The sequence below is a fragment of the Heterocephalus glaber genome, unplaced genomic scaffold, assembly GCF_053883595.1.
Source record: "Heterocephalus glaber isolate CG9 unplaced genomic scaffold, H.glaber_assembly_v1.0 deba00000676, whole genome shotgun sequence".
Lineage (NCBI taxonomy): Eukaryota > Metazoa > Chordata > Mammalia > Rodentia > Bathyergidae > Heterocephalus > Heterocephalus glaber.
In genome coordinates, this window is record NW_028258156.1 from 3537085 (window position 1) to 3564118 (window position 27034).

The following is a 27034-nucleotide window of genomic DNA, read 5'->3' on the forward strand; positions in this document are numbered from 1 at the left end:
CTGGGTCATGAAATAGAGTCTCAGCCAAGGGGCTGAGCAGAGATTTGTTCTTGGCAAGCTAAACTGAAACTTGAAATAAATTTTCACACAGAGCAATACTGTGACTATTTTATATAGTTTAACCAGTCTAGTTTTTAGCATTTATCAAATGTGTAAGAATAAGTTAGTAACATTCAGATTTTTAGCTTTCTGTGCATAAAATGCCCAAATTACTGACCATGATCTTTTTCTGAAAATATTTGGTAAACTCATTGCATTGTTAGAAGCTTTCTTACTGGCAACTTCCCTAAATTCTATTTACTTTATTAAAAAAGCCAAATTCCTCAGAGCAAACAACCAACAAAAACACTGAGAAAATTAAACAAGCTTTAATGTTCAGATACGCTGACTGATTAGAAAAAGAAAACTGTGTTCATATCAAGAAAGATTTGTATGGTTTAATGAAAATATTAACAACAATGAATTGCTAAGTTGCTGCAAGTTTAAAACACATTCCTTTGAATTAGTTTCTCAATCATGTAGGAACTCATCCTGAATGTGAAAACTGCTCTCTTATATACAGCAGTTTAATCAAAGAAGAAAAAAGATTAGGTGACCTTCATCCAAATTATTCAAATAATGCCCAGCGTATTTGGATGTGCAACTTTAAGTAGACAAGAAGGCAGAGCAAATATTTCTACATAAATATCCTGTTGTTTTTTATTCTGAGTTTTAATTTTGAAAGGTATAAATGAAGCTTTTTTCCCCCTCAACTCAATCAATGTGTTTAACAATAAGTTTTATTATATATAATTAGGAGTCAGATAATTAACCCTAGGTTCCTTATAACTTCCTTTTTCCTATTTTGTAGTAAACCCAGTATTTTCTTTTACTGAAGAGAATGTAATGAAAGTTTATATACCCATAAATATCTTGCTAATGTATTTTATATATAGATATATCTCAATCATATACTGAATCACTTTTTTTTTTTAAAGGAAAACCAGGGCTGGGGATTTAGCTCAATCGTTTCGCCGCCTGGTGCGCAAGCGCAAGGACCCGAGTTAGATCCCCAGTACCAAAAAAAAAAAATTAAAGGAAAAACATTGGAAAGCACTGCATTTAGAAGATTAGCTCTTTGTGGTATACTCTGATATATAATACTATCTATAAACTTTGTCAAGTCATTTAACTTTTCCATGCTTCAGTTTCCTTATCCATAAAGCACTAAAACTGATATTTCCTGCATATAATACATATGCCATATGCCAACTCTCAGACTTTCAGTTTCTGAGTACTCAGGGCCTCATGGGTTCATATATTTTACTCCGTGGGTGTATACTTCCTTGATTCTTTTCTTCTAAGTCTACTCTTCAAGAAATTTCTTGCCTAAATTTAGAAAGGGATCTAAAGTGCTACCAGTTATATAAAAGCTGTATACAGTCATAATAGGGTTGGAGGAGGCAAAATGTATAACTAGGCTTAGCAGTATTGCATGCATTCCACACACTATCTTGCCACACTCGCCAGTATGCCTTTAATTACAAGACTGAGTCTTCAGAATGGCTGAAGAAATTATTTAGTCAGCAGTTTGCTTGAGTAAACATGTGTGATGCGGTTGTTTCTGCCTCCTGTCCCCCTATCCCTTATATTTGTTTCCAACTTCCTGTCACTACTGACCTTAATAATAATCTCATATTCTTAATGATTTGGCAACATTTAATAATTAATGTTAATGGAGGAAATCAGTAGATTCCAAAAGCCAAAAAATTTCTCGGACACATTATTAGCTGGAACTAGTTGTACGGAGTTATTGAGTTGTTGAAAGATGGTACTGCAGAGTAAAGGGTAAAATCTTTCCCCATCTTGAGTGCTGCAGAATCCAGAAAAATGTAGGCCTCTTCTTCCAACAAAGCAATGAACATGTACAAAGACAGAGTTATAAATATCACCCAAGCATTCCCCATACTAGAGGAAAACACAGTGATGCCTGCTGAAGCTAAAAGTAATGTTTAAAAACCAGCTCACATGCTACAAATATTATGTATTGGTTTCTGCTAGTATCAGTAAAAACTTGGGCTACAAATCCCAAGAGCCCCAAACATGAAAGCTTTAGCTATCTTGAGATTTATCAAGATCACATCATCAAATGTGCAAGATTTTTGCTGTGTATGTTTTTTTCAGTGATTTGCCTTCTTGGCTCATTCACTGGCCTGTTTTTCCTCATTCTCAACTGTGTCTTTAGACAGTGCTGCCTCTGACAGCAAGCTGGATAAATCATCAATTGCATGCTGATGAGCTGGTTTGCTTTCTTTGCCAGATTAAATCAGGACAACCTTGGAATTAAGAAAGAAGGCAGTCTGTGCCATTACCTACTATTTTATCATCCTTTTCTTTTATCTGGGACTTTTTCTACTCCCAAACCTTCCTCTGCTGTGCCCCTCATTTAGGATACTCCTTTTCCTTCATTCTTTTTCTGCCAGGACCAAAATTGTTATATTGTTCTACCAATTTGTTTTGTTGCTTGTTTTTATGTACCAGTCTTACTTTGTGCCCCTTTTAATGAGTAAGTACGCAATATTATAAAAATTCCAAAGGAGTTCAAATAAAGTAGAATGTCTACTCATCTACATTCTGAGACAATAAATAATTTTACAAATCAAGTTTTCATAGAAGATGGCAATAACAAGAAAAAAGAGCCTATAGGCCTATATTTTAGCACTTTTCAAACTGTTTTGAAAACACATTCCAGAACCTTTAAACTACATTGTAAATTTCTAAAAAACAGGTATTGTACACTGCATTTCCCAAACTTTAGATGATGAACCCTTGTTTCCAAAAAGGATTTTCTGTAGAGTAACATTCTCAGAAACACACTATTTTCCCACAACTTATATTACAATTCAGCTTTATATGTAATTTGATAATTTCAAAGGACCACAGACCTTATGTCTTTGTAACAGTGGTCTTTGTGGGGAAAGTTGGCTTCAGAGTTGATTAAAATTTATTGCAATTTAAATGTTTAAAAATTTAACATTTTAGAAATGTTTAAATCTCTATTTTGATAGGAAGCCCTTTTTTAAAGCTTTATTATCACATTTACCTTAAGAAAAGTGTAGAAAGAGGTGTAGCTTGAGGAGTTCCCTCCTAATCTTATTTATCAGTTGTTTTACGTACAATGGGAAGTAGCTGAAGCCATGGATACAAATACTGAATTTTACCTGCCAATATAAGTCTTATGATTTGTCAATATATCAGAACATTGTTCTTGGGGCTGAGCATGTCACATTAGTATACAATGAAGCTTCCTTTCTCTCCCAAAATATGTTCTGTATCATGACTATGCCCCAGTCAAGGCCCCAGTCATCAACTTTAAACCCACAAGGTCACCTGGTCATCTTGTGATTACAACAGCAGCTTTACTGCTTGTAATTGTCCTACAGCTGTGGCAGGTCAATGGAAAAATGTTCTTTAAACACCATAAGCATCTGATTGTGCAATACCTAAATGAGTGTCATTGATTATTCACACTGCTGGCTGGTCAAAGCTGGGGAAGTAATTAGGGCTTTTTGTGTGGATTATCCACTGAGAAAAGGTCAAATAACTACAAACAGTGCCAACAGAGAGGAGCCACCAAGGACTGCAGCATCCGTGATCAGTTAAAAAATGCTAAAGCAAGGCTTAATAATGATGTGCTTATGTCAGGTTCTACAGAATGTGATCATTCTGTCATAGAAATCGAATGAAGCATGAGTGATGGCTACTTTTTCCTTGGAAGCTCTGCTTCAGGTCCCTGATGCCCATCAAACAGGTTTGTCAGGAAAGGAGACTGAGAAGAATTTAAAAAGCAGCACCCCCTTTTTTTTTCTTTAAAGCAAGAATAAAAGACTTTCAGCTAGCAACCATTCTTTTAATCTCCCCTTTTGAAACATCACAGCAATATTGTTTTTCATATTTTTATTTTTATTTTTTAAAAAAAAATTCTTTTATTGGTACATTTTAGGTATACAAAACATTTATATTTATCATTGGGTGCTTGTACCTGTACATGCTGTATCTTCATTCTTATTTATTCCCGATTACCTGTGCACCCTTCACCCCCTCCATCCTTCCCTATTTACATAGATTTCATTTCCATTTTTTTTCTTTTCTCATAATTTTTCCTTTCCCTTCTTTCCTTTCCCCTTCCCCTCCCACCATCCCTACACTTTTGGACCTTTTCCTATTTCAAATTATCAGTTATTCATTTGAATCCTTATTTACACTTTTAGTTTCTCACACTAGAGAAACTATTCGGTATTTACACATATGTGTCCTATTTATTTCACTTAAGAGTATGGCCTCGATATGCATCCATATAGCTATAAATGTTGCTCGTTTTGCATTCTTTATGGCTGAGTAGTACTCCATTTTATTAAAAAAACCACATCTTCTTTATCCAGTTGCCAGTTGATGGCCACTTGGGCTGTTTCCAAGCTTTAGCTATCACAAATTATGCCAGTATAAATATGGGTGCACATATATCGCTGTGGTATGATTCTTTTAATTCTTTGGGGAAGATACCCAACAGGGGGATAGCTGGGTCAAATGGGACCTCTAGTACTAGTGCTTTGAGGTATCTCCATACTGATTTCCACAGTGGTTGCACCAGTCTGCACTCCCACCAGCAATGGAGAAGGGTTCCTTTCTCCCCACACCCCTGCCAGCATTTATTATTTGTTGATTTCTTGATAGCAGCCATTCTTTCTGGGGTGAGGTGGAATCTCAGTGTTGTTTTCTTCTGCATCTCTTGAATGACCAGTGACGTTGAACATTTTTTCATATATTTATTTGCTGCTTTTACTTCTTTGTCTGAGAAATGTCTGTTCATTTCAGATGCCCATTTTTGAATTGGGTCTTTGACTTTGGGGGGTCTGGTTTTTTTCAATTTTTTATATATTCTAGATAGTAGACCCTTGTCTGAGGTACAGCTGTTAAAAATTTTTTCCCACATTGTAGGTGTCTCTAAGCTCTGTTGGTGGTTTCTCTTGCAATGTAGAAGCTTTTTAATAAGATGAGATCTCAGTTGTTGATTCTTTGTGCTAGTTCCCATGCTTCTGAGATTTTGTTCCTAAAGTCTTTTCCTATGCCAATGTCTTCAAGAGTACTACCTAACTTATCTTCCACCTAGTTTAGTGTTTCTGTCTTAATATTTATATCTTTAATCTACTTTGATCTTAGTTTAGTGCATGGTGATAGATATGGGTCTAGTTTTAATCTTTGGCAGGCTGAAATCCAGTTTTTCCAACACCATTTATTAAATAGGCTATCTTTCCTCCAATGAGGGTGGTTGGCTCCTTTGTCAACGATGAGGTGGCTGAGTATGTCTGGAGTTGTTTCTGTATCTTCTAATCTATTCCACTGATCCTCAGGTCTGTTTCTTTACAAGTACCATGCTGTTTTTATCATAGTAGCTTTGTAGTATAGTTTCAAGTTGGGGATTGTGATATCCCCAGCCATGTCTCTGTTGCCTAGAATTGCTTTTGGTATTCTAGGTCTCTTCTGCTTCCAAAGGAATTTTTGGATTGTTTTCTCTAGTTCTGTGAAGTATATTATTGGAATTTCAATCAGGATTGCATTGAATCTATATAGTAGTTTTGAAAGTATGGCCATTTTCACTATATTCATTCTTCCTACCCAGGAACAAGGCATGTCTTTCTATTTTCTTTTTTCTTTCTTTCTTTTTTTTTTTTTTTTTTTGGTACTGGGGATCAAACTTGGGTCCTTCCGCTTGCACAGCAGGCAGTGAAACCACTGAGCTAAATCCCCAGCCTTCTATTTTCTTATATACTCCTCTATCTCATTTTTCAGAGTGCTGTAGTTTTCAGTGTAGAGGTCTTTTGCTTCCTTTGTTAAATTGATTCCTAGATATTTCATTTTTGGGGATGCTATTGTAAAAGGAATTGTTTCCCGAATTTCTCTCTCAGTGAGTCTGCTATTGTGCATAAGAAGTCTGCTACTGTTTTTTGAGTGTTGACCTTATATCCAGCTACTCTACTGAATCTGTCAAGTAGGTCTAGAAGTCTTTTGGTCGGCTGAGTTTTTTGTGTCTTCTATGTAATGTATCATATCATCAGCAAATAATGACAGTTTCACTTCTTCCTTTCCTATCTTTATTCCTTTTATTTCTTTCTCTTTTCTAATTTTTGTGGCTAATGTTTGCAGAACTATATTGAACAGGAGTGGTGATAGTGGGCATCCTTATCTTTTTCCTGATTTTAGCATGAAAGTTTTCAGTTTTTGACCATTTAGTATGATGTTGGCTGTTGGTTTTTCATAGATAGCCTTAATCAGGTTGAGATAAAGACCTTCTATTCAAATTTTCTGTAGAGTTTTATCATGAATGGGTGTTGGATTTTGTCAAATGCCTTTTCTGCATCTATTGAGATGATCATAAATGGTTTTTGTCCTTGACTCTGTTAATATAGTGTATTACATTTATTGATTTATGAATGTTGAAACATCCTTGCATCCCTGGGATAAATCTGACTCGGTCAGGGTGTATGATCTTCTTGATGATCCTCTGTATACTGTTTGCCAATATCTTGTTGAGCATTTTTGCATCTATGTTCATTAGGGAGATTGGCCTGTTGTTCTCTTTTTGAGTTTTGTCTTTCCCTGGTTTTGGAATCAAAGTAACACTTGCTTCCAGGAATGAATTTGGAAGTATTGCTTCCCTTTCAATTTCCTTGATGAGTTTAAAAAGTAATGGCGATAGTTCTTTAAATGTCTTATAGAATTCAGCAATGAAGCCATCAGGACCTGGGGTTTTCTTTGTTGGTAAATTTTTTATTACATTTTCAATTTCACTCATTGTAATTGGGGTGTTTAGAATTTGTATATCTTCTTCATTTAATTTTGGCAATTCGTATGTATCCAGGAATCTGTCCATTTCTTCTGTGTTTTCCATTTTATTAGAGTACAGGTTCTTGAAGTAGATATTGATGATCCTCTGGATTTAGGCTGGGTCTGTTGTGACTTCACCTTTTTTGTTCTTAATTGCATGGATTTGAGCCTTTTCTTTCCTTTTTTTTGATAAAGTTGGCTAACAGTTTTTTAATTTTATTTATTCTTTCAAAAAACCAACTCCTTGATTCATTGATTTTTTTGTATTGTTCTCTTAGTCTCCATTGCATTGATTTCTGCTCTGATCTTTATAATCTCTCTTGCACGAGCTTTGAGTTTGTTATGTTCTTCTTTTTCTAGGAGCTTGAGGTTCTGCATTGGGTTATTTATCTGAGTTCTCTCTGTTCTCCTAATATGGGCATTCACTCCTATGAATTTCCTGCGTAGAACTTCTTTCTTTGTGTCCCATAGATTCCTGTATGTTGTAGTGGCATTATCATTTACTTGTAGAAACTGTCTAATTTTTTCTTTAATTTCCTCTGTGACCCACTGGTTGTTCAGGAGGGTGTTACTCAACTTCCATGTGTTTGTGGCAGGTTTGTGGTTCCTTATGTTATTGACTTCCAATTTTATTGCACTATGGTCTGATAATATACAGGGGGTAACTTCAGTTCTTTTGCATTTACTTAAACATGTCCTATGAGCTAGCATGTGGTCTATTTTGGAGAATGACCTGTGTGCAGCCGAAAAGAATGTGTATTCTGATTTTGTGGGGTGGAACACTCTGTAAACATCTATTAAGTCCATTTGTTCAATAGTTTGGTTCAGTTCTAGAATTTCATTGTTAATTTTTTGTCTAGATGATCTGTCTATTTGTGATAGTGGGGTATTGAGATCCCCCACTACAATTGTATTAGTACTTATTTGATTTTTCATGTCCATTAATATTTGTTTTGTATAGTTGGGGACATTGGATTTTGGTGCATATATATTTATGATTGTTATCTCTTCCTCTTGGATTGTTCCCTTCACAAGGGTATAGTGACCATCTTTGTCTCTCTTAATTAGTTTTGGTTTGAAATCTACTTTGTCTGCAACTAAGATTGCTACCCTTTCTTTTTTCTGGGTTCCTGTCATGTGGAGAACTGTTTTCCATCCTTTTACTTTCAGTCTATGAATTTCTTTTTGTGTTAGATGTGTTTCTTGTATACAGCATATTGCTGGGTTTTGCTTCTTAATCCATTCTGCCAGTCTATTTCTTTTGATTGGTGAATTGAGGCCATTAACATTGAGAGTTATAATTGATAGATATTGACTCATCCTTGTCATGATGTTTTGCTGTTATTGGCTCTTTTATTTCTTTTTTTCCCCCCCTTTCCCATTAGTTTCTTACCTTTCCTGGTGACTTCCCTCTGTTGGGCCTCATGGAGTTGTGACCTTCATTGTCTTTTTCTAGGATATTGGTTAGAATTGTTTGGAGTGCTGGTTTTGTGGTCATGAAATTTCTCAGGTGTTCTTTGTTATGGAAGTATCTAATTTCCCCATTGATTTTGAAAGATAATTTTGCAGGATACAACAGTCTAGATTGGAAGTTCTTTTCTGTTTTTTTTTTTTGGTATCAGGGATCAAACTCAGGTCCTTGCACTTGCACAGCAGGTGGCGAAACCATGGAAGTTATTTTCTTTTAGGGCTTGAAATAGTTCACTCCAGGCTCTCCTTGATTTGAGGGTTTGTGTTAAGAAGTCTGCTGTGATTCTGATGGGCTTTACTTTGTAGGTGATTTGTTTCTTTTCTCTAACTGCCTATAGGATTTTGTTCTTCTGTTAGGTTTTTGGGATCTTGACTATTATGTCTATGTGTAAATTTTTTTTGATCATGGCTAGTTGGAGTTCTATATGCCTCACTTATCTGTATGTCCAATTCTCCACCTCTGTCTGGGAAGTTTTCTACTATTACTTCTGTGAAGAGTTTTTTTTTATGTTAATTGTACTGTCTCCTGTTTTTTCATGGACTCCTATCAATCTTACATTATTCTTCTTTGCATCATCTAGCAGCTGCTGGATTGATTTCTTGTGGTCCCTTACTATTTTGAAGAAATCTCTGTTTTCATGTTCCTTAACCGCAATCCTGTCTTCTATATCTGATATTCTATCTTCAGATTCCCTTAATCTGCTCTGCATGCTTTCAATGGAGTTTTTAATCTCCTGAATATCTATTTGAATCTGTTTCATGGATTCCATTTCCTTCTTATGTTGGGCGATCATGGTTTCCATTTATTTCTTATGCTGGGCATTCATGGCTTCCAGCATGTTTCTGAGCTCATCTATTTTTTATCTGTTTCTGTTCTAGAGCCTCTAATCATGTCTTTCACTCTGCTCACCATCTGTGTAGTTATCTGGGAAATTATTTCTGTTTTGAATTTTTCTAGGGCCTCATTCACTGCTTTGTTACTTCTTGTGCTATCAGTTCAGGGTGTCCAGGTGGTTGATTATCAGACTTTTCCACCTCGTTTCCCCCAGAATTTGCCTTTTGTGGGGTGGAAGTCTGAGTTTGTGCCTTGCTTAAATGTCTTCTCATTTTTGTTTTTGGTACTGTCTTTGGTTTAGTTCCTGGGTTGATACTTTGAAGCTGTTTATTGTAAGTATCTTTGCTGATGTATTTAGAACACTTATGGAATGGTTGCTTCTCAGGGGTGTCTTCCAGATATAGCTGGTCTTTAGGTTTTGAGTGTCTAATGGCTCTGAGGCTGTCTCATTTTCATTATACCAGGAAGGACAGCTGATTAGATCAATCACAACACCTTAGCCCAAGTGATACAATCAGCAACACAATATCATCAAGTACCTCTTAGAAAATGACAATTTGTGGTACTTATTAATCTATCACCTTTAACTGTGTGAATTAAATCAAAATCAAGGACCAACCCGACATATGTTTATAATGAATAAACTCTTCAATATAATAACTTTACCCTTTGGGATGGGGAGTTAGAAGGCATTGGGGAGGGAGGAATAGGTAAGTAGAAGGATAGGGGAAGGTTATCAGTGGGGCCAGAGGGCACAGTCAAGAGAAGGAAAGAGAAGAAAAGAAAGATAAAGAAGAAATATGAATTAAAGGCAGAACAGGAACACAAAGGGAGATGAAGAACAATGTGGGACAGCTAGGGAGTGAGACAGAGAGAGAGAAAGAAAAGAGAAAAGAAAGAAAAAAGAGAAAAATAAAAAATTTAAAAGAGTAGCAAAGTAGAAAAAAAAATAAACATAAGAGCAAAAAAATAGTGGTAATTTTGAAAATAACAAATAAAAGATAAAAATGAAGGGCCTCCTTCAGGGTATGTCTCTGCTGTCACAATAGACAACGTGGGCAGCAGTGTGCAGTTATAAGTCAATGAGGCTCAGTAAGCCAGTCACAGACTCATGAGATTCAGGCAGCTTTCTGGCTGTCAGTCCCAAGTTGAGCTCCCTGTCCTCCTGCTGGGTTGCACTCTGCAAGGTTCTACTGCAGGTTCCAGCTGCCTTTCCCCTGAAGATAGCCCAGGTTCCAATGGGAGGTGATGATCCCTCCAACTTACCGAGTACGGTGGTCTGGTGTGCCTTTATTGCAAAGATTCTCTTCACTTTTCCAGTGGGCTTCAGTTTTCATCAGGGAGCCTGAGAGAGGCCCTCTCTCTGTTTTTCACTTCTGTAGCTCAGGACAATGGCCTTTATGCCCCTCTGTGCCTCAGTGCTGTGGATCCAAGTAGCTGTATAGCCAAGAGGCGGGTTGTGCCTGTTGTTGCAGGCACCAGTGTGGCTAAGCTTGAGGCTGTTGGGTGTGCCCTGGGGGGTCCTCACAGTTTTGGTCTCCTGGTTGCAAGTGGGTGGAGTGAGCTGGACTGAGCAGGGTGCACTCAGCCTGCGCCTGCTCTGCCCATGCACACGGCTAAGTTGGAGGCTGGTGGACGTGCCCAGGGGGTCCTCAATGGTCCAGTCTCTGGTTCCTGTTTTTCATATTTGTAATAAAATGTTCCATCAAAAGGCTGTACTATGGGGACTTGAAACTATTCATTCTCTTATTTAAATTAGGAACTTGGAAAAAGTCCTCTCTGAGCCACAGTTCTAATTATAGCAATATATTGCTGAAAACAAGTTTTGGCTTGCTGGTGGGTCTTTCATATTTTCCAAGATCAAAGTGTTTCATCTAAATCCACTTAATTATATGTGAGAAGCAACCTCCATCCTCAATAATTCCTAAAATTCTAAGGTTTGATCTTTATTTTAAAACTTTAAATTATTGGCTTTATTAAACTAAAGATATTTTGGGAAGGCTGTTAATTTAGCTATGTTTTTTCTAAGTATGGATAAAACATTTGAGAGTCAGATTTGAGAAGGTGTTAGGAAAATAGTATTTGGAAAATGAAGTGATGTTGGTACCCAAAATAAACATTCTTGGATTGCTTCCTAACTATGCCTGAAATTGTACAGTATCATGGGAAAAATACTGAACAGTGATTAAGAACACCAACTTTGTGTGGGTTCAAATCCTGCTTCTATCACTTACTCCATGATATTGGGCAAATCACTTAAACTTTCTCAGTCTTATTATAGAAAGTAGACAGAATCTTAAGAAGAAACTTTTCTCAGAAGCCAGTGAAATAGCAGGTAGGAGGTGAACTAACCAAGAAAACAGGAACTGTGAAAAGTACCCTATTCTTGTAGAATACAGATGTGTCAGGGCCTCCTAAGAAACCAGAGTTGTGACTAGTCATCTTCACATGGGGCCACCCTCTTGTGCCAGTCTGCTGGCTTAGGCATTGTGTGCTCTGATCTCTGTTGCTTATCTGTACCATACTTCTAGGAGGGAGCTCCTAGAATCCATGAAACTACAGTTATGTTTGAATATGGCCTAAGAATTTCTACTTTCTAAAAGCAGACTGAAGAATCTTCAAACTCAGGCCAAGGATTTAGCTCAGTGGTTCCACTGCCTGCCTAGCAAGCGTAAGGTCCAGAGTTCGATCCACGGTAACAACAAAAAATGAATCTTCAAACTCAATGGTGGAATTTAATGTTAGAATTTCAGGCATAGTAACAAATCAAAGAAGTATTTGGGAAAAGGCACTCCAAACTCAATTCCCTAGTTGAGCACCACTTTTTCTCCATTCATGGTTCTGTTTGAGAAAAAAAGTCTCTTGGGTTGACAGAGAGAATTGTTACAAAAATAAAATGAGATAACATATGTGAGGTATTGGCACAATGTGTGGCATGCAGTCAGGCTCAAAAACAGACACAATCCAAAAGCTTAAGAGAGACAGAAAAACTTGAATTTAAAATACTGAGATATTTTCATTTCTGAAGTATTATTTTTTAAATTCTTCACATTCTAAGTTATAGAATTGTGAGAGTTGTCTGCTATTTTGTACAAATTTCTGTCCATTGATCATTTAAATGAGGGGTTATCTTGTCTTTCCCTTAGACTGAGAATTAAAATGTTGAAAGCAAAGATAGGGTATATGGTGGCTCGTAAAGTTGGAATATCCAAGGAACATTCCAATGACATTTTTTTGATATTTTGTAACAAAGGAACTTTCACTGTCCAGTAATAAGGAAAAGAAAAACAACGTGGTTTAAATGGTGAGAAAGTAAAAAATCCACAATTGTGAGAGATACTATCTTTATGACTACATGAAGAGTCATATGAAAATTGATTTAGTTCATAAATGAGGTAAAATTTATGTTTTCTATATACATTATTATAATTTATGAGCAGAATGCTGCTCTAGATAAAACCAGTACAGTTTGTCCGTGACTTTTTATTTGTTTGTTTTTGAGACAGGATCTGGCTATATAGATCAGGCTGGCTTTGAACTCACTATGTAGTCCAAGCTGGTCTCAAACTTACAGCGTTCCTCCTGCCTCAGATTCCCAAGTGCTGAGATTACAGGTATTCACCACCATACTTGGCTGTCTCCGGCTGTATTGGACCACAGCACTGAAAGCCTGATAAAGTGATTTTCTGCAGCTCTATACCTGTAAGTTTCTGGGTACTGATGGAACAGGTGAGCCTGTGGGCAGCTGACAGAGTGATTAAGAAGACTAGCAAAGACCCGGGGAGGAGGCAGAAGATCCAAGTTTTCAACTCAGCTTCTTGTATTCTAGCCCAAAAAATATTGTAAAGGGAGGAGGATTGATTTTTTCTTTTTTGTAACAATTTTGTTGAGATTTAATTCACAAATTATAAAATGTATCCTTCAAGTGTGCAGTCAGTGGTTTTAGCATATTCACAAGATTATGCACTGATCACCACTTTCTAGTCTTAGAACATTTTTGATGCTCCAAAAAGAAACCTTGTAATTCCTCATTTTTCCTTTCCCCATCCCCTGGACAACCACTAATTTACTTTTGTCTCTACAGATTTACCCGTTCTGGACATTTCATGTGAATGAAATCATACAAACTGTGGTCTTTGCTAGAGATATATTTTTTTTATTCATTAAGTTTATTGGTACATTTTAGGCATACAATATGATGACATTCATCATTGAGAATATGTACCTTTATGTGATATATCTTGGTTCTTATTTTTTCCCCATTCCCTGCCCTCCATTCAAACCCCTCCACCCCTCCCTATTTACAAAGATTTTGTTTCCAGTTTTTCCTTTTCTCATATTTTTTCCTTTCCCCTACCCCTTCCACTTCCCCTTTCCATTTGAACCTTTTCTTCCTATTTCATATTATCCATTATACATTTTGATCCTTATTTACACTTTCAGTTTCCCACACCAGAGAAACCATTTGATATTTACACATGTGTGTCCTATTTATTTCACTTAAGAGTATGGCCTATAAATTACTCTAGTTTCTTTGTCTTTATTGCTGAGTAGTACTCCATTGTATAAAAAAGCCACATCTTCTTTATCCAGTCTCCAGTTGATGGGCAATTGGGCTGTCTCCAAATTTTAGCTATTACAAACTGTGCCACTATAAACATGGGTGTGCATATATCACTGTGGTGTGATTCTTTTAATTCTTTTGGGAAGATACCCAGCAGGCGAATAGCTGGGTCAAATGCATCCTAGTTCTTTGAGATATCTCCATACTGATTTCCACAGTGGTTGCACCAGTCTATACTCCCACCAACAATGGAGAAGGGTTCCTTTCTCCTCACACCCCTGCCAGCATTTATTATTTGTTGATTTCTTGATAGCAGCCATTCTTTCTGGGGTGAGGTGGAATCTCAATGTTGTTTTCATCTGCATCTCTCGAATGACCAGTGATGTTGAACATTTTTTCATATGTTTATTTGCCGGTAAAGCATTACATTTTAAAAACTCTTAGCCTGTATTTTTGAGGAGCTTCTTCTTCCATTTTCCATTTTTCATCTCAAATTCTGTGATTTTTTTTATCTCTGTGACTTCTCTTCTGAGGTCCAGACCTGTATATAAAAATGTCTACCTTTGTCTCCGCTTGAAATGTTGTAAAAGCTTGCTCACGCTGAGAGAACTTCCAGAACTGTCTTCTCTCCTTGGTTCGTTGCTCCATTTTTCCCCATCGGAGTAAATACCTCTCCATGGAATGACTTGCTATGCAAGTCACCCATTCCTGATTTTCCCACTTACGACGCACCTGGTGATCACCACCAAGTTCTATTGATTTTGCCTCCAAATAAATGTTATCAGTTCTATTTTTGTTGTCTGAACCACTGCATCTATAGACCAAGACACCTCAAGTAACCTTTATGTGGACCTACTTTTTCCCTGCTAATGTTTCCTTCCTTTTATTCAGTCACTATGAAACCTTAATGTTTGCAGATCATGCATGAAACCATCCAAGGCCTTCCCCTGCTTTTAAGTGTCACTTTTCTGTAAAAGTCTCTGATTCTCATGGCCTAGCTCGATCAGCCACTCAGTGCTCGTCTAAATCGAGTCTTTATGTTATAATCTCTCATGATGCATTTTTATGACTTGTAATTATATATTTATTTGTCTGATTACTGCTGTTCTGCCTGGCTCTTCTTTATGCTCCATGAAGGTGAGAGCTCCAATATTTGTCACATATCCGGAGAGTCTGGTACACTGTCAACATGTAGTAGGAGGTAAATAATTGCTCAGTAAATGAATGGAAATTCAAGTCTCCACATTTGATTTTTTAAAATTGAAAGTAATTAGGTTAATTTGCTCTAATTCCCCTCTAGCCATCCCAAAGTGAGAGAAAGGAGATTGCCGTCCAGAGGCATCTGGTGTGGAGTAGAGGGGAGCCATCAAACACACCTGGTGGGATGTCAGCAGGGATCTGCCATGACTAAAAACTCAGCCGTTCTGTGGTCTGGAAATTATTTCTGGCTGTTTCATGTAGGGCAGCTGCTAGGGATAGTTTCATCAAGTAGGATTAAGTTCTCTAATTTCCTATTGCTTGTGTTTTAGTGTGAGATCGACCCAGTTTAGGACAGAAATTCAGTTTGTGAGTATAAGAGATTGGTAGTTTTTGAAACAGACCCTAGAGATGAATAGAACTTTTTCCAACAAGAGATTTTGATATCACATTAGGAAACAACTGCACAGGCCTGATTGTTGTTGGGGAGCACTAGCACAGAGGACCAGAGGGCCATATGCAGGCGTGGGATTCTTACTTTGCTCTGGGCAACAAGAGTGTCACCTCAACTCACTTGCTACTGGATCACAATTGACTCAGCAGTGGTGCTAAGTAGGAGGTCATTGGTGCCTGCAGCAGAGCTGGACCTAGGGGAAAAGGAAAATGACACTTCCTCAAAATGAGGATTCCCTCCCTCAGGCTCTGTAGCAATTTTCTGTGGGGGGTGACATGGCTAGTAACTGGCAAGTTTTGAGCCTTTAAGAAGAGAACTGACATGAAAGCACTCTGAAATACTGTCAAACAGCATCAACAGGTAAGGCATTAGAATAATAATGACAATTATTGCTTGCAGCAACTGACATCTGAGAGGGCATCAGACTAGTATGGTGGCAGATGACACAGAAGACCATATACACACAATTGGCTCATCCTTCTCCGAGGCACGAAACTCAACTCGTGACAAAACTTCAGCACACATTTTGCATCATTAATGTGGCTCTGTCAAAAATGATGGAGTGGGGGAAAAAATGGAAACAGAGTCTCTGTAAATAGGGAAGGGTGGAGGGGGTGAAGAGAGGCCAGGGGAATGGGGAAAAAATAAGAACCAATATACATCATGTACAGGTACAAGATCCCAACGATGAATGTAACTGTACTGTATACCTAAAATGTACCAATAAACTTAATGGGAAAAATGATGGAGTGGTATCTCTTTATGTCTGTTTGAACTAACTACAGCAGAGGGATAGATGGAAGCAAGTATGTAACCAATTGCATTTCATTTTTACTTTTCCATTTAACCTGTGTTTTCAATTTATAAGCCAATTTAATGCAAAATACTTACTATAAAACATGACTGTTTCCTTTGATATTAAAGCAGGTGATTGACAGATTGGTTTCTTGTGGTTGATTATTAGAATTTTTGTTCAAATAAAGTCAAGTAAGAAAAATGGCTTTATCTTTCAGCAGTGCTTTAGAATACATTTGACTGCAAGAAATAGAAAACTCATCTGTAGAGGTTTAAACATCTGGGGCTTCTGTTTCTTATATAACAAGAAGTGTGGAGGTAGACAATTGCCTATACTGGTTCAGAGATCTAATGATTTTTAGGGACAAATTTGTTGTCAATTTCCTGGTCATATTATAGTTGCTGTTGCTCCTGCCATTACATCCAAGTTCAGAATAGAAAGGAGATTGTTTGAGGCTTCATCTTTGTGCACCCTTGTCTTTTTATTTAGGAAAAGAACTTTCCTGAGTACTTCCCTAGATCTCATTGGCCAGGATGGTATCATGTGGTCACTCTTTAGCCAATTCCTAAAGAAGGGAAAGTAATTACTAGGACAGAGTTAGACCAACTTCAGCTCATTCTTTTTTGCTGAGACAGTAGCCTAACCTTCCTGAAATCAGGGGATCTCTGCCAACAACCTGATCACATTTGGAGTTTCGTTATCAGGGAGAAAGGAGAAACAGTATTTCTTAGACAAGAGAAGTGTCTGGCCATATGCCAGTGGCTGCACACCCTGACTGGGAACTCATGGAAATGTGACACAACAGCATCCACAGAACCTTGTCACAGTAAACCATAAGTGGGGTCCCTGAGTGATTCTGTGGTCTAGGGCTTCCATTGCAGAGTGTTTTGTGGTTCTTTTCCTTCTTGCTGCAAACTAAAGATAAAGAATACCTCAGTCATGCACAACCCCATACTCTTGGATGATGATCTCAGACCCTTTTTATCATTTAGTTGCCAGTGTCTCATGAGGACCATGAAAAGGAAAAAAGTAAACATCTTTTGGGATAAGGGGGAAAATGCCTAATATGTACTGGGCTCTTTCTATGTGTCAGCCACTGTGCTGAGCACTTGGATACTTTCAGTATCACCCTGATTTCATAGATAAGAAACTATAAATTGACCTTCTTAGCCTGCTGCCACAGTCACTCAGAAATTGTGGACTAATTTCCTGGTAGTGAGCTAGTAGCCCACCATTTTGTTTTTCCATTTCAATAAGCGGTTTCTTTGTCCCTGTCACTTTATTGTGTTTCTCAAGAGTATTCTGAAAAAGGCCACTGTGTAAATGTAAGTTGACCAGAATCACACACTTAGCAAGTGATGAGGCCAAGTCTTAACTTCAAAGTCTGTGCTCTGAAGAAATGCAGTGAGCTATCTAACCTCTCCCAATAGAGATCACTGTGGAGATTGGGAGGGCTCATCTGAATGTCTAGCATCTGGTATTCATTGTCATAGGCAGCATGTGTATACAAGGCTTTCTGAAGGCACTGGCCCCTTTTAATGCTAACAGGAGTTTTTATGTTCTGAGGCTTGAGGAGCAACTGTCCGGGGAACAAGCAGGTTCTTGTGATTCTTTCAATAAAAGCCACAAAGAAAGAGTTCTCAAGGAAATATTGGTGATGTGGGGGAATCAGTCATTCCCCAAATATCTCCTTTGTCTGAGGCCCTTGAAACAGAGTAGTGCCTTTAGTCGAGGAATAAGAACCTGGGAAACTCGCCTTGGATTGAAAATCCTACCTCTTGCAGGTGGTAAAAAATGAAACACCTCTTTTTTGGCCCTCATTTTGTTTCTTGGGTATTTTTGTTGAAGCTGAAAAAACTTTTTCTGAGAAGTAAGTAACCTTGACAAAATTGGCTTTATTCTGCAGAAGTTTTACAGTTACAGAGGTCAGATGGACATACCTGTTAATATTTTTTTCACACCCAATTCTCTGCTCTTTAACTTTCATAACTTGCTTGCATTAGCTTATGCTGATGCTCACTGCCAGTGGAGAATTGTACAGTAATTTTTTATGACAGATTTCATGCAAAAGTAACTCATGGCATGGTTTGAGCCAAGTTATTACACTGAAAACTAAAAGAACAGTTGTTTTTCCAGCTTGAACCAGAGGAAGACCCCAAGGCACTGCCCTTCCAATGCCAAGCAATGACCACTCTAAACATTCTGCTATCCTCATATAGAAACATGTAATGGCTCAGTCTTGGAGCTTTCAGTCACCGCTTGGTGCCACCAGGATCCTGGAGCCCCACCATCCCCGTCTCTACCTGGATCCTTCTCCTCGCAGGTTTCTCAGGATGAGTACACAAAGCCCACTGACTCTGTACGAGCTGACCAAGAAGAGGCTGCTGAAAAGTGAGACCACAACCAGCACTGCTCTGCACGACCTGCCCACCCTGATCTTCCATGAAATATTCATGGAGCCCTTCATGGGGAAACACAATGAATGAGGTCCTGAAGGTGATGGTGCAGGCCTGGCCATTCCTCTGCCTCCCTTTGAGGAGCCTGATGGATTTGAGGAAACCAAGGACTCTATACACTCAGCTGGGGAAAATCACACTGCAACAGAGAAACCTACAGACCTTGGAAGCCCTACTGGATGGACTTGACTTGCAGCTGTCCCAAAAGGTTTACCACAGCAAGCGGAGTCTGCAGGTGCTGGATTGGAGGGATGCACACTGGGACTTCTGGACTGTAGAGCCCAGAGCCATGAGTGCTGCTCACTCAGAAGATGCCAGCAGTAAGGAAGCAGGCAAGCCTGGGTTGAGGAAGAAGAAGCCGACCTTGACAATCCTCGCACACCTTTGTTTTGAAGCCTGGAGTAGGTCTTGTGCCACCCGTGATGAATTGCAACTCTGTCTCTTGAAGTGGGCCAGGAAGAGAAAAGCTTCAGTACACCTGTGCTGTGAGAAGATGATGATCAATTCCAAAGCTGTCTTTACAATCCTGGAGCTTCTTCGTGCTATGCAACTGGACTCTATCCAGGAGCTGGATGTGTTCAGTCACTGGGGTCAGGAAAGCATGAAAGCATTTTTTCCTCAGCTCAAGAAGATGATGAACCTTCGCACATTTCACTTCAGCAGCCTGAGCCCAGAAGTGTATACTTCAGCCTGGAAAAACAAGTGGTGTTCCCACATCTACTCTTTTCACTTAGGACAGATGCAAAGTCTCCAGGAGCTTCATATAGATGATGTATTCTTCCTGAAAGGAACTCTGCATAAAATCTTAAGGAGTCAGACCCCCTTGGAGGCCCTCTCCTTGAGTTCAAGTCCACTAAAGGAATCTGACCTAAAGCATGTCCAAGCACAAGCCAGCTGAAGTCCCTGAGTCTGAGGAAGTTCTCAATGAAATCATTCAACCTGGAGACCCTCCAGGTTCTGCTAGACAAACTGGCCAAAACTCTGGAGACCCTGGTCCTAGAGAACTGTGACATCACAGACTCCCAGCTCCCTGCCATCTTGCCTGCCCTGAGCCGCTGCTCCCAGCTCAAGACCTTCAGTTGCTATGGGAACCGTATTTCCCTGGGCATCCTCCAGGTCCTGCTGCACCTGTGTGCTGGACTGAGCCAGTTAACCTACAAGCTGTATCCTGCCCCCTTGGAAAGCTATGACTCCAAGATTCCAGCAAAGTTTGTGCACCCTGAGCAATTTCCCTGGGTCTGTGCGGAATTAGAACAGGTACTGACACACATAAGGCCATCCCTTAGGGTCCAGATCTGTACCTACTCCTGTGATTGGTGCATGATTTGCCAACTGTATACACTGGAGCCCAGTGGGAACTGGGAAGTCACAGAGGAGTATCAAGATCAAACTAGCATTAGATGCCATTGGTTGTGCATCCCCAACCCAGCAACCATATTTTTTTAATCTAGGTGTTCTCTCAAATTTTCCTGTCCTCACAGGTGGGGCTTTCAGCAGGAGACTGGATCAAGGGAGCATGACACTCATCAGTGGATTTGTCCACTGAGTATGTAGCTCACTGTGAGGCTGGGAGGTGAAGCCTGGTCAGAGGAGGTGGGTCACTGGAGGCGTGGCCTAGAAGCCTCTATCTCCCTCTCTCCTCCATTAATCTGTCTCTGTTTTCCACAGCAAGGCCAGGAGCTGTTTCCCTGCTGCTGTGCACCTCTGCCATGCCAACCTCATGACCTGAACTCTAACACAAAATAAATCTTTTTTTGAAAAAAAAAAAAGAAACATGTAATAAGTACTCTTACGGAAAACTGCAAAAAGAATATGGAAGAATTCTTTTTTCTTTCTATTTTTTTCACAGAATCTGAAAACACAGGTGGCTTTGCCAGTTCAAATATGGTTTTGTCTTTGCTGGCTTATTGATATAGGAATGAAAGAATAACCTGTTTGTTGGAGGGAATTTCTAAGCATTTGATCTTTTGTTGAAATACCACTCTTATTCCATCATGTTCAAGTACTGTGAGAACTCATTAATGAGGGGGTTGATTGGGATGAGTGGACTGGGAGCAGGACTAAGCAGCATAACAGAGAATATGTTTTTGGCCTTTCTATCTAGTCTCAAACTAGACCTTTGTTCTCAGAATAATCTTCTGAAGGGAGAAGTATATTTGAATTTTCTACATACATTTAAACAACTTTTTGTTCTATATGCAAAGCATAGCACATAACTTGGAATAAAATTTCCATTTCCATTTTGAATGCTATTTATCTAAGTATGCAAAGACTGTATTCAATAGCTAACAGAACAGAGAGGAAACACCTTTTCAGAGAGTACCCACTGGACCTTTGTTATTAGATTATGTCTCACTGTCAAGGATCTGGACTGGCCTAGGCATGCTACACAAGTTCTGAGTCATCCCAGTGATAAAGATGTATCAGAAATTTGTAATTATACATAATTAATGTAACAAACTTTTTCTCTAAATGTTCCCTAATGTAACAAATTAGCTTACAAAATAACCAATATTATCAGAAAGATAATAAAGAAAAGAGGCAACATCTACATTCTTTCACAGGAGCTAGCCACTTGAACAGTGAAATATATTCACTTTTTTTTTTAAGAGTAGGAAAAATTTATTGAGAAAAAGAAAATTTCTGCCTAAGAGAGACAGAAGAGGGACCAGAAAGTGGGTTGTCCACCCATTCCACTTTTCAAAGATGTTTTATACAGCAAAACCATGTGGTGAGGCGGGTACAAAGTGGGACAAAACTATAAGACCCAATGGAAATACATGAGGTGGGACAAAACTATGACCAACCAATAAGATTACAAGTACAGTCACCCAGGTAATACTGATTAAATGGGGGTCAAATGGGGGAGCAAGTCACATAGCAAACATACAAGGATTTTCAGTAAGGGTGGGGGTCAGGGATATTTCCTGGAAAGGCTGGGTTAAGACCTTGGCCCCCACCCAGGTGATTGATACCTACTTAGAATATCAGTTACTGCTATTCATCCTACATGGGTATGATAGTTTCTCTTCTTTCACAATTCTGGCCTTCAGTGATTGTGTCTTCACTCTCCTCCATGTTAGCTCCTCGTGGGCGGGCCCTATCTAACTGCCTACAAAATATCTAATTAAGCTACCTATCTGCCATATTCCCCCCTCTGAAGAAGTACCCCTAACTGCTGTAAGAGGGCCAAGGGCGAAGATCAGTCTGGCTCCTTCCAGCTGAAGAGGGTCGTAGTTGTGATACTCACATTTTCATCAGCTCCTTGGTGACTCTAGTTAGGATGTTTACTTCTGGAAAGGCTTTAGATCCTGTCTGTGACAAGAGAAGAGATCCTCTGAACTGGCAGCACTTAGATCACAGATCAAAACTCCTTCATTCCCGGAAAATGTAATATTGGGCTATAGTGATGGATGTATAATATTTATCCCTTGGATGCAGAAAAAAACATGTAAATCACCCATTAAAAAAAGAAAGAATTTTAAAAAGCAGCAAACATGAAAACCTCCTCAGTATCATGAAACATCTTATGGAATAAAATTTTATGTCCAACACTTCATATCCAACAATTGCTTTGTAGGATCTGAACGAAAGAAAAGAGCATGCTTTCCCCCAAATACCATCAAAGGTATTATTAGACTATTGTGTATGCTCTAATTTAGTTAAGATCTATTAATAACATTTTAGGAAAAAAATTCTTTTTTTGGTTTTTTGAGGCAGGGTCTCCCTTTGTAGTTCAGGCTGGCCCTGAACTATGTGTGTGTGTGTGTGTGTGTGTGTGTGTGTATAGCCCAGGCTGGCCTCAAATTCACAGTGATCCTCCTACCCCAGCCTCCCAAGTGCTGGGATTACAGGCATGTGCCACCACACCCAGCAGGAATTATTTTACTAAAAATGCCCTGACCTAGCAAAATATGGATGGGACATATTAGGAAGATTATTTCTCATCTAATGCTAGAAAAAGTACAAAATGTGTGGATGCTATGCCCTTCTTCTTTTCTCAAATCCATTTCCCTCTAAATAAGAACTAAGATATATCATGTACAGGTACAAGCACCCAATGATAAATGTAAATGTATTGTATACCTAAAATGTACCAATAAAAGAATTTTTAAAAATCCATTTCTCTCTGTCTTGTCCAATCCAACCACTGTCCAAACCCCATTACCTTTACCCAAACTACTTTCCTTGCTCTCTTCTCCCTTTTTGGCTTTTCCTTCACTAGTTTTTTCCCCTGCTGCTCAAGATGCCAAATATGCTTTGCTGCCTGCTCCTACCTTGAATTCTTTAGTGGAGGGTTTTGTTCCCTGTGGTAAAATTTAAGGATATCTTACTCTTCAGGGCCAAAAATAGCTCTTTCATAAGAAGTCAACTAGATTTTTGATATGATATAAAGTTTTCAGACTTCCTCCTAGCTTTGATCCTTACCATGGGTATCACTTTTTGAGCATGTATGACAAATTAATCCTTAAAACAACAGCCTGGGTAATGGTTGTAATTGTTACCTCTATCTTAGCCCTGGCAAAACTAAGATCTAGATCAGTGGTGGTGAACCTATGGCATGCATGATGCAGTGGGCTGTTTGTTATCATTGAAAGCTCTAAAAAGTTCACTATCAGTGATCTAGATTGATAATGTAACTTTCCTGAGGCCACACAAACTAGGAAGTAGCTAGGATTCAAAAAATTTGATACAGACCCATGCACCAAACTACAACTCTGTGCTATTCTTTTCTAATAATATTTATAGAGTTCTTACTATAGGCCAATGTTATGCTAAATAATTTAATACAGGTTCTAATTTCATTGTAAAAACTGCCCAGTAATATTAATATTAATGCATTTTATCAGTTTTCTTTTCTGTAAAATGAACCTATTACACAGGTAACCCTGTATTGCTTTAGTGTTTTATCATATCTGTATTATAACATCTTATAATTATCTAATAGCTTTCATTTTATTTCTCAACTAGAAAGTAAGCTCACTGAGAATTTGTTTTATTCATCTTTGTGTCTCCAGTGGGGAGTGTGATGTCTAGCTCTTAATAGGGATTCACAAAATTGTCAAGTGAACAAATACATGTCTTGTTCATATGGTAAATGAGACAGTACATGTGACAGTGCCATGAAAACATGAATTTACACAAATACAATAAATACATGGTTAGCAATAATCACTCATTGGACTGTACTTCTTAGGAATTAAAATGTTCTCCTTTCCTGAGTGAGTTGTACATTTTTTTTTTTTTTTTGGTACTGGGGATCGAACTCAGGACCTTGCACTTGCAAGGCAAGTGACGCCACCACTGAGCTAAGCCTAAATTGTACATTTTTACAATGGTTTCTTGAATTGTTGCCCTTGCCTTATGCTACACAATCATAGGCAGAATCTTCTGAGTATTTTCAGAAAAAGAGAAGATCATTTTTTTTTCTTGAAGATCAACTCTACACCTTATTTATTTATTTATTTATTTATTTATTTATTTATTTATTTATTTTTGGTACCAGGGATCAAACTCAGGACCTTGTGCTTGCAAGGCAGGTGCCGGAACCACTGAGGTAAATCCCCGGCCCCACCACACCTTATTTAAAAGGTATATTTAATCTAATTTTTAAAAAATCTTAAATCTTCCAGTTGTAAATGCCAGTAATATTCAGTCTTTATCTATAGAATAAGCATGACGAATAAAAGGCAAATGTATTTGTACAGAGCTGGGAGAGCCTGAGATGACAGGTAAGTGGATCAGAACAAAATGTTGTTAATGATTACCCCAGATACTTTTAAGAGTGCGGAAGATCGATAGAGCTACAGAACATTAATCCTTCCTGAAAGTGTGAACATCCTGGATTTTATTTATTTAAAATTGATATCATTGAGTTATATTTTGAGAATCTAATGGAAAATAATCACATCATTCTTCAGGAAAGCAGTCTTCTCAGCTGCACTGGCCAAACATCATCTGTTAATTCTTTCCACCAATGAAATTGTTGGTATATTCTTGTAAAGTTTCTGGAGGCAATTTGTCCATTTTTAGGCCTGATCTTTAAGTACTTGGAGGAAGAAAGAAAATTTCAACCACTCCTCTTGCATCAAAATAATACAAGTGAGTCTCATTTTAATAAAACCCTAGAGCATGGCGTCACCTAGAAAACAGGTACTCAATAAATTCTCTTCTAATAAATGGATGAAAATCTAAATTTGTGAAATAGATCAATAAAAATATGATCATTTATACTCCCAGAAGACCTATCCACTCATTTGCTTCAGAGTGCTGACTTTAAATATCGATCTTTTATACTAGTATTAAGGAATAAGAATGTGAGACTTTTCTTTTGAAGTTACTTAGTCCTTTTTTCCATCTACAGTGTTGTATCTACCACCTTAGCAGCTTATCACTTTACCCATTGTGTGTATGATGAAAGAGAGGTCATCTAGTCCCTGCATTTTCATAAGTACCAATATCTTAATTTGCATAAAATAAAAACATGTGGGACCACCATGATTTATAAATTTAAAATCTGCTGTGATGTATTATGACTTAACATACATAGCTTTCTCTCCAACATCTGTATCCTGATTTGTAGTCTAATAAACTTTGCTGCAGATGGCATGTGTATAGTTGTTCTGAGGTGTAATACATCAACACAGCATTTCTAAACACAGAGCAATAATGTATTCAATTAAGGAAGGAAATAAAATATCGAGCCATTTCTTATAATAAATCTTTTACTAAGCTTTCCACATCATATGTTTGCTAAGGAAATAATACATGTCATTCAGACTAAGGGTTATTGTAGACTGCTGAGGGAAACATGAAATTCTGGAGGTTTCAGCAGTACTGTGAAACCCTGAAACATGGAAAGTGTACAAATTAGAAAAGGATGTAATATGTGACTAATGATACCTCTTGGGATAACTTTGGAACCCATATTTACTGTTATGATCACTAGATTCATTTAAGCTACAGGAGTTGAAAAGCAATACCCTTGTAAGTGAAAAACACCTCTGAGTTCATTAGATGTGGTTGTAATTTAAGCTCTAAAGGCTTTTTTCCTTGCTGTCATTCTTTATACTTCTGGAAATGTGGTACTTGAGCTCCTAATAAAAGTGGTCTACATCATGACCGTATAATCTATAGTTCCTGGAAAGCACATTTACACCTTCACATCTGTAGCTAATGCTGGAACTAAACAGAAACTTAATTCACCCCAGATGTCACTCAAAAGAAAGTTCTGGAGAAAGGCTACAGTGCTTAGAATTTTTTAGCCACTGATTATGGCTCAGGCAATGTTGGGAATATTCAACCCAGAGCCTCCATCCCAAAATGTTGGAAACTGTTTTCATGTTCTATGCCAAGTGCAAAATTTACTGAATCCCATAAGCTCACTCCTCCATAAGTGGAGGGGAACAAAGGCTATTTTGACATTAGACAGATGATTCCAGGTTTTTCTGTCTTAAGAATCTTAAGAAATTTTGTTTTGATGAGACAACATTCTCTTTAGGAAAGCTTACGTGACAATTATTTGAAAAAAGTGTATATTATATGATTTGGGTTCTAATCACCAGAATAGTAAGTACTTGGTGGTTCAATGTAATTAGGCAATCTGTTTCTTTCTAAAGATATGCTTACTATACAATTACTCTTCCTTCCTTAGCTTTGGGTTTCACTAACCAGTTCACAGTACTCAATGATGAGTTACTTTGTATAGAATTAGTGTTCTCATCCCCAGGTGACATGCCTGATTGGAAGGGCATTATGGATGAAAAAGGGTCAATCCACAGTGTAGAGAAACCAAGTAGTACAAGACTGGTGTTACTCTTACTCATTTATAGTTTCTCATTTTGTCTCTTTTTTTTTTTTTTTTTTTTTTTGTACTGGGGATCAAACTCGGGTCCTTTGCCTCTTTTTTTTCTCAGTACCAGGGATTAACTCAGGACCTTGAGCATGCCAGGCAGGCACGGCTACACTGAGCTACATCCCCAGCCCTCATTTTGCCTCTTAAGCTCATTTATTTCTCAGTGCCTTGCTTAGAATACCTTCTTGACATATGGAGTCCACCAGGTGTATGGGTCAGTCAGCCTGTACAATGCCCCAGGTGGCCTTGCTGATGCTGCAGCTTCTTAGCTGTAATTTAGGGAAGACCTCTGTGGGAATTATGCCTTTATAAATACTGGAGCTTTCTCTAGAGGGAAACCATTTCTTATTATAAAAAGTCAGATACAGAAGCCAGATTACTTAGACTAAGTTGATATAAATATTCATAAAATTACTATTTGATAAGAATATCTTCAAGGTTTATTAGGGCAACAAGGTGAAAATGGTCATATGAAAAATAGTTTTGCCCTTTGCAAAACTATTGCTAAAGACATTGTTGATTGAATATTTAATAATTAATCAG

At 38.1% G+C, this 27034-nt stretch overlaps 1 protein-coding gene and 1 pseudogene across 2 annotated transcripts in view; both read left to right on the top strand.

Annotated features, from left to right (window-relative positions):
* The window catches only part of LOC101726214 (PRAME family member 12-like), a 113924-nt pseudogene extending 90475 nt beyond the window's left edge, over positions 1-23449 (top strand). Inside the window, exon 2 of the transcript XR_015449322.1 lies at positions 15784-23449. The product of XR_015449322.1 is annotated as a PRAME family member 12-like (transcript). The remainder of the gene's footprint in view (positions 1-15783) is intronic.
* Positions 1-27034, top strand: part of Skap2 (src kinase associated phosphoprotein 2) — a 310376-nt gene that overhangs the window by 78299 nt on the left and 205043 nt on the right. The gene's annotated exons all lie outside the window — the stretch shown is intronic.